Genomic DNA, 12558 nt, shown 5'->3' on the forward strand with positions numbered 1-12558 from the left:
ACTGTTAAATTGAAATGACCTAATATGTGATTTTCTGTTTAAAATTCTTTATTGAAAAAAATATCACAGTTTGGTTTCGCGGTGCGCGCGTTCCCGTCGAGGTCTGATAATTTCTGGTCGCGTTAAATAGACCGATCTCACCGGCCAGTTTTACTACGCCACCGCTGCCGCAATGCAGCGAGGGAACTTTAGTCTTTGGGCACGTGAGACAACCTCGCTGGAGCTCTTTGCGTGTAGAGCACGAGAAGGCACGAGCCCTCGCGTGCACGGCCGCCTGCCTCCTGTGAACTAAAGGTATGGCGGCTTTACGCATGCGCCCAACGCTTAATGGGGAATTGTAGTAGACCGTTTCCGCAGCCCGCTAAGCACCCGGATAGCGCTCCGTAATCCGCCACAAGACCTTGAACTATGCAGACAAGGCTGGCGGCGCGCATGCGCAGCTGCGGCGTTTTCTTCGGGGATACCGTAGCGGAGGAGAAAAACGGTCTACTACAATTGCCTAGTGAGATCGGTCTATTGTGTATACCGGTACAGCTTGTACAAGGTTATCGACCGCCGGTTTAAGTGCCGGCGCCGGCAATGCGTTACCGGTCGCTCCGATCCGTGGTTGCTGTAAGCCGCGCATCGATTACTGGCCACCGGTACGTTATTACGGCCCATCCAGTGTGGCGTACCGGCTTCGCCTGTACGTATTCACTCGCCGCCTTTATATGATATGGGCAACCGGTACGGCGTATCGGCTTCGCCGGTAAGTGGTTACCGGCTACCGGTGTGGCCTACCGGCGGTGGCCGTACGTGTTTACCGGTCGCCTGTACATGGTATGCGGAGCCGGTACGGCGTATCGGCTTCGCCAGTACATGGTTACAGGTCGCCGGTACAGAGCTACCGGTTACCGATATATGAGAATACAGGACTCCGGTGTGAAGCGGTATAGACCGGTATACATTTGTACAGGTTTTTTCAGTAGGGATATCCTCCTATGGGCATATGGTGCGGTAACTGTGGTGACGCGTGGCAGCAGTTAAAGCTGAGTTAGCCACAGTTAATTGTGCCCGTGTAACAGGGCTGTTAAAGGCGATGCGGAAGTGTCCTCAGGACTGTAATTTTTCGTGGGAGTACAGAGCAGTGTTTATACGTGCACATTCTTTGTGATCACAAGCCAAGCACGCAAAGTTAAAGTATGTACGCAAAAATGCAGTTTAATGAGACATTCGGGAAAATATTTACTCCTAAATCTGCGTAGTGAAATAGATAATGACACGAGAACGTAAGTCTATGCCCAGTAGGGCTTAAAAAAAAAGTTTCAATTAAAATTTTTGGTTTTGGTTTTGTTTCTTGATTTGTGAAACGTGGTGAAACGGTGGGACCAATTTCTAGTCAAACGGTGTTTTGTTTTTCCTTTGCGGCATTTGATATTTACTGGGGCATTTTGATAACTAGTGCAATACTTCTACTTACATTCTTCACAGACAACCAAATGATTGTAGCATAATTGCTTTCATGTATGTAGTTCTTTGCTTGATGTTGATAGTAGTGTAGGAAGATGAAAACTTGGGGGGGGGGGGGGGGAGAGCAATTTCTAACAAGAACATAAAAAAAATTCTTACTATTTATTGCATAAAACTGTATTTTCCCACCTAAAAAAATACTCTGCTTACACACAGTTTTTCTTCATAGGTTAACCAGATGGCGTGGACAATGCAAGTCACCGTGTTATGTCTTCTGCTAAAACTGAACTTGGCCCAGGCTGATATTACGGACGCAGTTAAATATATATATGATAACGCTCAAGCCATTAGGCTGGTAAGCAACGTTGATCTGAATTTTGGTCAGCGTGCTTTATTACCTATTCCTTGGCCACTCTTTGTATAATCTTTTTTTTTTTTTTTTTTTTTGCAAATTAGCATTTTCGGCTAGTTACAGTTTTTTTTTTTTTTTTAATTGAGAACGAGCAGTGAATTTGATATTGTCACGCGTGTCTTCGTGCATGCGCGTGCCTGGCCGAGTGGTTACCACACTTGACGCTCATGCGGATGCCCGGAGTTCGATTCCTGGGACTTCCGCGTGTTTTTATTCTTTTAATATAATGTTCTGGTAAATTCGCGGGCCCTGTCCCTTGTTCGATTTCCCATGTTCTACGGGCCCAACCATTTACGCCGACTGTTCCAGAAGCCAACGCGTGTACATAAGGAGCTCCGCGTGGCGAGCCGCAGTCAGTCTCGTCCCAGCGTTTCGATTTTGCCGTTAGGCCAACCTCGACGCCTGCGCCGTTCTGTTGTTATCTTTTGTTTCCTTTTTGCTTTGGGCACAAGTTCGCCCAATAAACGTTTTGTTTTCTTCAGTTTTTGTCACCTCATCAATTGTCATTAGTGACAATGTAAAGTTCGAGATTTATTATTTTTCCGCCTACTTGGAGCGTCTAGTAAATACGTGAATTTAGGAATGACAGTCACAAAATTTGAAACAACGGTTTCATGTGCTTCACGACAGCAAAAACAGTGATGCAGAAGATAAGAAGACAGAAAAGCTCCCCGAGACTGGGAAAGAGAAAGGACGGACAAACAGAGGTTTCTAACACAGCTGAATTTATTTGTCTTCAGTTGGTGTTTATATAGACTTCTAGAACCCTTACAAACATGAAAGAAATAAAGAAAAAAAAAAACTCTTTCCTCAGGAACACAAAAGGAGAGTGCCTATCGAGAGGAAATATAGAGTATGAATCATTTCTTTCAGACTTTCTTCCTAAAATCGCAAAAAGAAAAAGCTAAACTTTAGCGCGGGAAGATAGTGGTGTCTCTCGTTCAACAAAAAATAACTTCAGAAGTCATTACTTTACAGGAGTCCTGCAGTTTAACAGAGAGCATTGCGATTTAATTCAGTTAATTTTTGTTCATATGTATGCTTCTGTGACGCAAGAATCAGGTTTAATATTTGGGTCTTCCGAGCTGAGGAACTTGGTGATTCAGAGCTAATTTGGATTCCTAAAATGAGCCCTATGCGCAAAATTCTGTTACTCCTATATTCTTGTTGGAGGAGATCACTGAATACATTATAATATTATTAGGTCATTGCGCAGTTCTCAGTGACTGCATTGATTATATCGGATTTTTTTATATGGTGATTGAGTTTAAAGAAAATATCTTGAACAATATTGTGTAAACTGCGCGACACTGTTATCGCGAACGTAACTTCGGGGCGTTTCCGCATTTTAACTTGAAGGGGTGGTTGCGCGTATTATAATTTACCACAAGAATTGGCAGCCCAACTGGCTACTTTCTACACTCTAAGAAATGCCTGCGCCCCTACTTACCCGCAAAGCACTCGAAGAGCCAATCTCTGTGATCTACAAAATCAGCTCAGCGAATGATGAGGCGGAACATCCGTTTAGACCTCAAAATGAAGTCTGCGCTGTAGCATTACGCAATGCAAGCATGAAGCTTCGCAATGGGTAATGCAACAGCGCAGTCTTCATCTCTAGGTCTAAACGGATGTTCCGCCTCATCATTCGCTGGGCTGATTTCGTAGATCGCTGACTGTTTTCTTGAGTGTTTTGCTTGTAAGTAGACGCGCAGAAATTTTTGGAGCGTTGTACTGTAGTAGTTTTAATGTCAGTCCTTCAATGCTCAAATAAGAAAGAGAATGGCGATGAGCCGTGGTCATCTTTCCAGCTAACAGTGTCGCGGAGTGTACCTTGTAGGATTTCTCTTGCTGCTACATGGCTTGGAGCTTGGCACAACGGTGCTGCGGAAAAAAAGCTTACCGAAAAAAAGGTAACAGCAAAACTCTCCGATGCGGAGAAAAGCTCACGGGCCTTTTGACAGATTCGGAGAAGAGCTTACCTACGAATTAACGAATACAACGTTCACTGAAATACGTTCACTCAACTGAAGTATACAGGAATGCCTTCTGCGCACGCGGTCGTTCTCTACTTCAGTAGCAAAATTTATTTTTAAACTATAAAAACGGCCTGCATCAGGTCAAGCGTTGGACGACGAAAATAAAATAAGCAAATTCAATAGGACACTACGTAAAAAAAAAATTTTTTTTTTTTTTTGCGGGGGCGGGGGAAGGGTATAACCAGCGCAGAAGACTGCCACGTCAGTATTTTCTAAATATTTATTTTAAATTTACATTTTATGTAGCATACCGACAACGCATTTCCAAATCTTCACATTTCAGCACTTTTTTAATAAAGAGTGGTTTCAATTCTTACCTCACTCGAAAGGAAAATAAAAAAAAATAAAGGTTCCATTTCCTCTATCCCGGCAATGTCATAATGAAATAGCGTAGCACCCACGCGAAATCGGTTGACATACAAGTGGAACAAGGGCTGTAGCCAGGGTGGTGAGTAGAAATCAAGATGACTTAAAAGGGGTACTCCGCCGATTTCTTCATGGTCCCCGATTTGCTTGAAATTTTGCTAAACTCGCCAAACAAAATCGCCAAAATAGTGTCCCAAATATTGGGTCAAAATAATTTTTTTTCACGAAGTTATTGAATTTACAATTTTGGTCCTCACCGTGTTTTTCAAACTGAAAGTCTCTACTGGCAACAGCGAAAAAGTGACGTCAGTGGAAGTGTAGGGGTTCACTCTTTGGACTGTAGAATTTGTTCCCAACTGATTCGAAGCAGTTTCATGGTGTCAAATGAATGCTTCGGAAGCTCGCTCCAGGACCCGCGCTTCAGCACGGAACAAATGATTGGCATATTCTATTTTTTAGACTGCTCGCCCGAATGGCAAGCTGACCTTCCACTGACGTCACGGCACTGAAAAGGGCGGGTATATTTGAATGTTGGTTTTTGCATCATTTTCATTTGCCGATTTTGCAATAACTATTATGAATTTCAGGATACTAAATAGCTTACCGGAAAGGGTAAAGGGCGGGGAGTCAGAAAATATAGTTAGTCGAGGTAGCTCAAAAATCGGCGGAGTAACCCTTTAAGTCGCGATCTAAATCAGGCCGGTTTTTCTAGTGTGATTTAAATCGAAACTTTCCCGCAGAAATAGATTTAAACGAAAATTGCTTTTATATAGCGTTTGTTTGCCGTTTTATGCTTTAAATATGCGCATCGGTTTTGTATTTAAATCGAAAAATTATCACCCATCAGAGTTTTATATCAGGCTGAACACGAGCAGAAGGCAGTGGTCTTCTTAGCAAATCGATGCGCTGTGCTGTATTTATTTGTTTATTTATTTCCATACCTTAAGGACCCCTTGTGGGGTATTACATAAAGGGTGGGCATGGTGGTCGTGTAATATATAATAAACAAGTGCAAGTAGATAATACAAAATAAACAGTGTAACAAATAGACACTCAAATAAGGACCTGCAAATTATACAATACAAATAAAAATTAAACAGTAAACGCACACAAAAAGTAATGAAAGGTTAAAAAAAATGCAAAAATTCTAAATATGATACTGGTGTTTAGCTAGACTGGTATACTGATGATAGCAATACTGGCTTTATGGACAACGTAAACATATGCACAAGTTAGAAAAATGAGAGGAGAGCTGTTTTAAAATTCCATGGGTCAGCAAGTGAAGTGATTTCACGGGGAAGATCGTTCCAGTCGTTAGCAGTTTTGACAAAAAATGAATTCATGAAAGTAGTTGTTTTAAATTTTGCAGGTATGACTTGGTGAGGATGGTAATTGAGTAGATGGCGTTCAGCAGCTACTTGAATGTATGACTCACACTTAGTAGCGTCATTAAATAGTTTATGAAAGAGCAGAAGACGGGTTATTTTGCGGCGTATGCTGAGATCTTGTAAGTTATCTTGTTTCTTCAACGCTGTGACACTAGTGTTATACGAATAATTTGAATGAATGAACCTGACTGCGCGATTTTGAATTGCTTCGACGTCGGAAGAGATATATGACTGATGAGGGTCCCACACAGATGAAGCAAATTCTAGTTTAAGGCGAACAAGTGTTTTAAAGGCGACTAGTTTGAGGTGATGTGGGGCTGACTTTAAGTTACGCTTGAGGAAACCTAAAGAGCGGTTAGTAGATTTAATTAGATGCTCAATGTGAGTTGCCCATCAGAGGTTTGGGGTGAGATATACACCAAGGTACTTATACGATGTGCAGGATGTTAGGGCGAAACTATTTAAGCGATACACAAATGACATTGGGTTAGTGCGGCGGTGGAAGGAAAGGAGCATGCATTTATCAGCGTTGAGTGACATTTGCCAGTCTGTGCACCACTTTTCGATGGTTATTAGGTCGTTCTGCAAGATAATATTATCGGCGGGAGAAATAATGCTACAATATTTTACGCAATCATCGGCAAAAAGACGAATGTTAGAAGCTACTGATATTGGAAGGTCAATAATATATATTAAAAACAAAAGAGGACCTAAAACAGACCCCTGAGGTACTCCAGACGTGACGGGAGAAGGATAAGAAGAGTGGTTGTTAGCGAGTACAAACTGGGTTCTACCGGTAAGGAAACAGTTAATCCAAGAAATGACGTTAGCATCTAAGTTAAGCTGGGAAAGTTTAAGCATCAGTCGGTTATGGGGACCCTATCGAAGGCCTTGGAAAAATCCAGAAAAACTGCGTCAGTTTGTATGTTATTGTCAAGATTACAATGTAGATTATGAATGAAAGCGGAAAGTTGCGGCTCGCATGAAAACCCTTTGCGAAAACCATGTTGATAACGATAAAAGAACTTATTCATTTCAAGAAAAGATACCAGCTTTGAGAAGATTACATGTTCCATGATTTTACAGGGTATGCATGTTAACGAGATGGACCCATAATTCAAAGGAGAGAACTTGTTGCCTTTTTTTGAGATAGGAACGATCTTCCCCACTTTCCAATCGTCAGGAATACAGCCAGTAGTTAGTGATTGGGTGAAAATGAGGGTTAATATTTTACTAGTAAGAGTATTTGTGTTTTTAAGAACTTTTAAATTAAGCTCATCGACACCAGCTGAAGATGATAATTTCAGATTCTTTATTATATGGTAGATGCCTTCTTCATCGAACTCGATGGCTGACAGAAGTGGAAAGTTATAGGCAGAAGTTACTGGATGATTGCCAACAATTTCTTTTGTAAAAACGAAATTGAACACTTCATTAAGATTATTAGCACAGTCTTCAACATCAATGCTTATTCCCTCCTTGTCAACTAAAGAAATTAATGTTGTTGGAGATGGATTGATAACTTTCCAGTACTGTTTAGGCGTGTTTATTAGCATATTAGGCAGACGTTGGTAATAAAATGATCGTTTGGTGGATTCTAAAGCAGACCTGTATGCTTCATCGGCAGAGTTGTATTTATTCCATGCAGCGGGGGTGTTATATTTACTTGCCGACCTAAATAACCTTTTCTTTTTATTATTAAGACGCTTTAGTGACGAGTTAAACCATGGTGCCTGAGGATTTGACTGAATTAGACGCGTTGGTATATATAAATTAATGAGATCCCGCATAGCATCCTTAAATAAAAGCCAATTATCATTAACATCCCGCGTTGGAAAACCGACCTTGTAGGCATCGTAAAAATTTTGTAGTTCAGTGTTAATAGCTTCATAATTTTCCTTGTCATAAAGTGTTATTAGTGTTTGCTGAGTAGGATTTTTTTTAAATGAGAGCTTGATGTTAGCCAGTATTACTTGATGATCGCTAATACCGGGAAGGTGGAATATACTATCCAACGTTTCAGGAGCAGTTGTAAGTATTAAGTCTAGTATATTGGATGATTGGGAGGACACACGCGTAGCATCTTTTATTACTTGAGTAAGGGTTAAGTTAAGGCACATATCATAAAAATCACGCTCGACTGCATTAGTGTGTAATCCAGTAGACCAATTAATACCAGGAAAGTTGAAATCGCCAAATAAAAACATTTTGGCGTTACGATATTTACGCTTCAACAAAACAATGTGGTCGTTAAGGATGGGTACGAATGATGGGTCATTTCCCGGTGGGCGATGACATACTCCAATCAAAACAGGGGACGAGAAAACGCGGCAACAAATCCATAACATTTCAAGCGAAGAGGCCACGTTAATCAGAGAACATTTTAAACTATCTTTGGCAGCGATTAGGACACCGCCACCTCGCCTGTCACTTCTGTCGGCGCGAAATAAAGTAAAGTTATTCATAAAAGGAAATACTTCGCTATCATCGACAGCTGATGATAACCATGTCTCGGTTAAGATGACGAAGTCGCAGTTAGTTGTGGATATGAGTGCAGCAATCTCGTCACGTTTCGGAATGACACTTCGAATATTAGTGAATAAAAACGATGTTTTCTCGCTTTTTGGCGATACACTTTTTGCCATCAAGTCAATGGGTGGTCGGGGGACTAGTTATGGGGAACAATCTTTTACCTCGGCAACAGAACTATCATAAAAATACCGCTTATCTCGAATAAAAAGTTTATTAAAACGCAAAATAAACGCGCATGATTTTGAGCGTGCAAAAGCAAGAAGGTGATTACGGGCTGTGCGAACGGCTGGCGAAAAATCCTACCCTACACTTATCTGCGTTCCCTTGAAAAGCCGCGCTTTAGAAAGTACCAATTCTTTGGATTTACTTGACGCAAACTTCATAATTATCGGTCTGTTTTTTTCGGGAGAAAAACGGCCAATCCGGTGGGCGCGCTCGATACTCGGTGGCTCCAGGTTAATTGCAAGATGAGTTGAACATGTATCAATTATTAGCTTCTCAGAATCGTGCCAAGGTTCACCAGCGACGTCCCGCAAGCCGTAAAAAATTAAATTATCACAGCGAGACCTGTTTTCCGCGTCGTCAATACGCGCTTCCAGGCAGGCAATTGTGTTAGACATTGAAAACATGTTAGACTGTATGGTCTGGACCTCAGTTGAAATTGAAGAGAAGGAAGAGCATTCCTTTTCTAGACCACTTATTCGTTCGGAAAGGTTAGAAAGAGCTTGCTCAGTAGACGAAACTTTCTTTTTTATGGCCTGCATTTCACGTAAAAGTGAGTCCTGCCCTTCGCTTAGTTTTGTTAAAAGTGCGATGACGTCCGGTGAGGCCTGTGATTGCGTACTAGTAAGAGCCATCTGTTTCGACTGTTTACTGCGAGTAGTTGCGATATCAGGGTCAGGTCCGGGCCCGGGGTTTACCTCGACATCACCGGATAATAACAGGAGAGAGCCTACCACATCAATAAACTCACAAAACAAGGTTCTAACAGCATAGTGGGCTCGGTAGCTGCATCAGGCAAACATTGCTAGTTTTTTTCGAAAAAAGACAGCAAGAGTTACGCACCTGCGTGGCGAAAAGAAGTGGCTTGTAAATGGCCTGCATCCTGACGCTGCCACCAAGCCCACAGAGCGAGACGGAAGATGCTCCCGCTTTTAAGGTTAGCGGAACGTTCGATGACGATGGTGGTTCTGCCACTGTCGATGAGCGGAGCAAATCAGCGAAGATAGGCGCCGAAACTGTCACCTCGCCGAAGCAAGGCCAAAAAGCGCTGTCGTCGATGGCGGGTGAAACTTGTACTTGATGCGCTTGAAAACCGGGCGAAGCTGATGACGTGCTAGTCGTTTGTCCGAAAAAACAGGCACCCCCAAATGAGTACCTGCGTGGCGAAAAGAAGTGGCTTGTAAATGGCCTGCATCCTGACGCTGCCACCAAGCCCCCGACTTCGTTCGCCAGTGACGACATATTTTTTCACTCAAATTAGAACGTTAATGATATAAACTGAAATTAGGAAACTAATGTATGACAAGAAAACTAAATCGCAAAAAAAAAATTCAATACAGCTTTTTGACAAACAAAAGACCAAGGTTTTTGTGAAAAAAATTGCTAAAATTGCACTAATTTTTTATTTCCGCATTAATTTGGTGATCGGAAGAATTTATCAATCATTTTGTTGTGCTTAAAAATTCAAAATAGTGATAAATAATAAATATTTTGTAGCTACAGTAATACTGGTGTAATTTTAATCCAAAAAATGCTACCCCAAATTAAATATATATATATATATATATATATATATATATATATTAATGTTTTTGTTTTCTTTTAGCAGTAAAGCGATTTGACGTGAAATGTGTTCACTGCCTGACACTGTTGATATGAACATAAGATGTTTTAGTTTTTTTTAATGAAAATACTACTACATGTGGTGGAAATTGCTCATTCGGGGCACAAACGTATGCGATAAACGTTTGACACTGATCAAAACCTTCTCTAAGAAAAACTAGACAAATCAATTCTCGCTACCTCTGTTGAACGGTATGCCGCCTCCGTGAGTGGCGCCTGAAAAACTTGATAGCACTAATTCTATTAAATGGAGTAGAAATGTTAGGTAGTTTTGGTTTCGGACATCGATGGGCACCTTGGAGTGTATCTACCGTCGGGAACCGGGGCCTCATCGTGGAAGATGGATCCGGATGCTCGCTGGCTCGCCGGCGTTCAAGAAGACTCCTTGCTTTTTTTTGAGGCCGACGGCAGAGAATTAATAAACTTGGAGGCGAAGTTGTAATAAATGCCACTGATAAATATAAACTTTACTTCAACAAAAAAAAAACAGTTACACAAAATGAAAAAAAAAATAAAGCACGTGAAGGATGAACACAGACACACACAGTTCTTTCTTGAAAGAAGTGTGTGTGTCTGTGTTTGTAAGTGTTTTATTCTTTCTGTGTATTCTCTAGTTTTCAACGCGCTCTGCTACGTGTACACAAAAAAAAATGACACACTGCAACTAACTGCCGCGCACAGCTTAAATGGTTAAGCAGCTACAAAAGCGGAGGCTTCGTCGTCAAGTGTCCTCCCGCGCATGGTGAGGACGGCGGCTGAGCCGCAGTGCAGGGATGTCGCGCGCGACAGAGGTAACGCAGCGAACTACAGGGCCACTCGGGCCCCTTTAAACTCGACAATTTTCGGTCCGTTCGTGGGTTATGACAGTGCGCCGAAGCCCTGTTCCATCCAATCAGGGTCTACCTAAAACCCCGTTGGGTAGAGGCCCCGACGCATCATCAACCAATCAAACGAGACGTGATTGTTGTGCCCGAGGGGGACATTAACATCGAGCCCTACGGTTAACAGTCTACACCCCAACATGTTTATGTTCCATGGAATATATACATATATATATATATATAGAGAGAGAGAGAGAGAGAGTTGGGAGAGAGAAGCCTGGATAAAAAGAAGGCACTGGCGAGTAACAAATATCCAAAAAAGGTTTGCCCGTAATAGCTGTGTCAGGACGAGGCGATGCGCAACGTTTGGAGCCTGGTAGATCCTTCTTCAGTCAATCGTTCTCTTTCTCGTTCTCTTTTTTAAACGGTTAAAAAAAAAAAAAAAAAGGTCACGTGCTACGCAACGATTCGCGTTGGTCGTGCCTGCATAGGCGGATACATAAAATATTGAACTGTGATTCGCGAACAAGAAGCATTTAAGATAGTTACCGGGAGAAGATTATCTGCTCTATCTCGCTAAATAGTCAGATACCAGTCAATACGAACAAAAGAAATGTTGAATTAGTTTTGCTGAAAAACAGTTTTCGGGCATCTGGGTGGCGTAAAGCAAATACCTGATGTCATTCTTATTCTAATTATTAAAGAAATAGATCTTTGCTCGTGTTGGCATTAAACGATTAAAAAAAAAAGAAGAAAGCAGTGCGGCACCGATTAGAAGATCTATACTAAATATTATGAAAAAAGACCGTAACATTCCTTTTGATCTGTTGACGCACTTCGGGTCTAGTGTATTAAAGTTATGAATAAACTGAGATCCTTTTCAATTGCGGTCTCTAGAGGTTCTAAAAGTACCCTGAAGTATAATAAAACTTAAATGTAATATATATATATATATATATATATATATATATATATATATATACATATTGTGGAGGCGAGAAAACGAACACCAGTTATCGCGGTGTTCAAGCTCCTACTGCCCCGCGTGCCCTCTCGCCCCCGGTCGTCGGTCCTCTTAATTGTCGTCTTTTTCCGTTCCCCACACATTCCCCCCCTTCGGGGGAAGGGAGCGTTTGGTTCTGACGGCAGCGATGGCCGCCTGCAGGAAGCGGTCGCCCTCCTTGAAGAGGAAGTGGTCGTCGATGAGCTGCTGCTGCGTCTTCTTGCCCATGCCGGCCAGTGGGTAGTAGGTGGTCTTCAGCTCGCCCTCCGGCACGCGCAGAGTCGAGCTTACTTTCTCTTCTATCTCGCGGTATTGGGCCTTCGTCAGGCACGGGTTGAAAGGGCAGCCCTGCAACGAGCGTCCGCAGCGCACGCCGGTGGAAATGACGAACTGGTCGTCGGAGGTCCACGTTGACCAAGGTGCTGAGGTCTCCGAAGTCCTTGAGCGGGTGCTCCTCGGTCGCCTTGAAGCCGCCGTGGTAGTCCTCGATCGCCGGGTTGAACAGGCCGGCGAATAGCGTGTACGACTCGGTATCCGGGGTGCACAGGCCGACGTCACTGTCGAGGTTCTCCACGCCGGACTGTATGATGTCGACCAAGGTGGCTCCCATGGTGGTTTTGCGAGTCTTGAGCTTTTCGAAGATGAACGGAGGACCGTAGTGTACTGGGACTCCGAACGTACTGGTACTGGGACTCAGAACGGTATC

General features: G+C 42.5%; 1 pseudogene; it reads right to left on the bottom strand.

The window, feature by feature from the left end:
• Positions 1-11924: 11924 nt before the first annotated feature.
• Positions 11925-12513, bottom strand: LOC115317001 (annotated as a pseudogene).
• Positions 12514-12558: the final 45 nt, after the last annotated feature.

The sequence above is a fragment of the Ixodes scapularis genome, unplaced genomic scaffold (assembly GCF_016920785.2).
Source record: "Ixodes scapularis isolate PalLabHiFi unplaced genomic scaffold, ASM1692078v2 ptg000065l_1__unscaffolded, whole genome shotgun sequence".
Lineage (NCBI taxonomy): Eukaryota > Metazoa > Arthropoda > Arachnida > Ixodida > Ixodidae > Ixodes > Ixodes scapularis.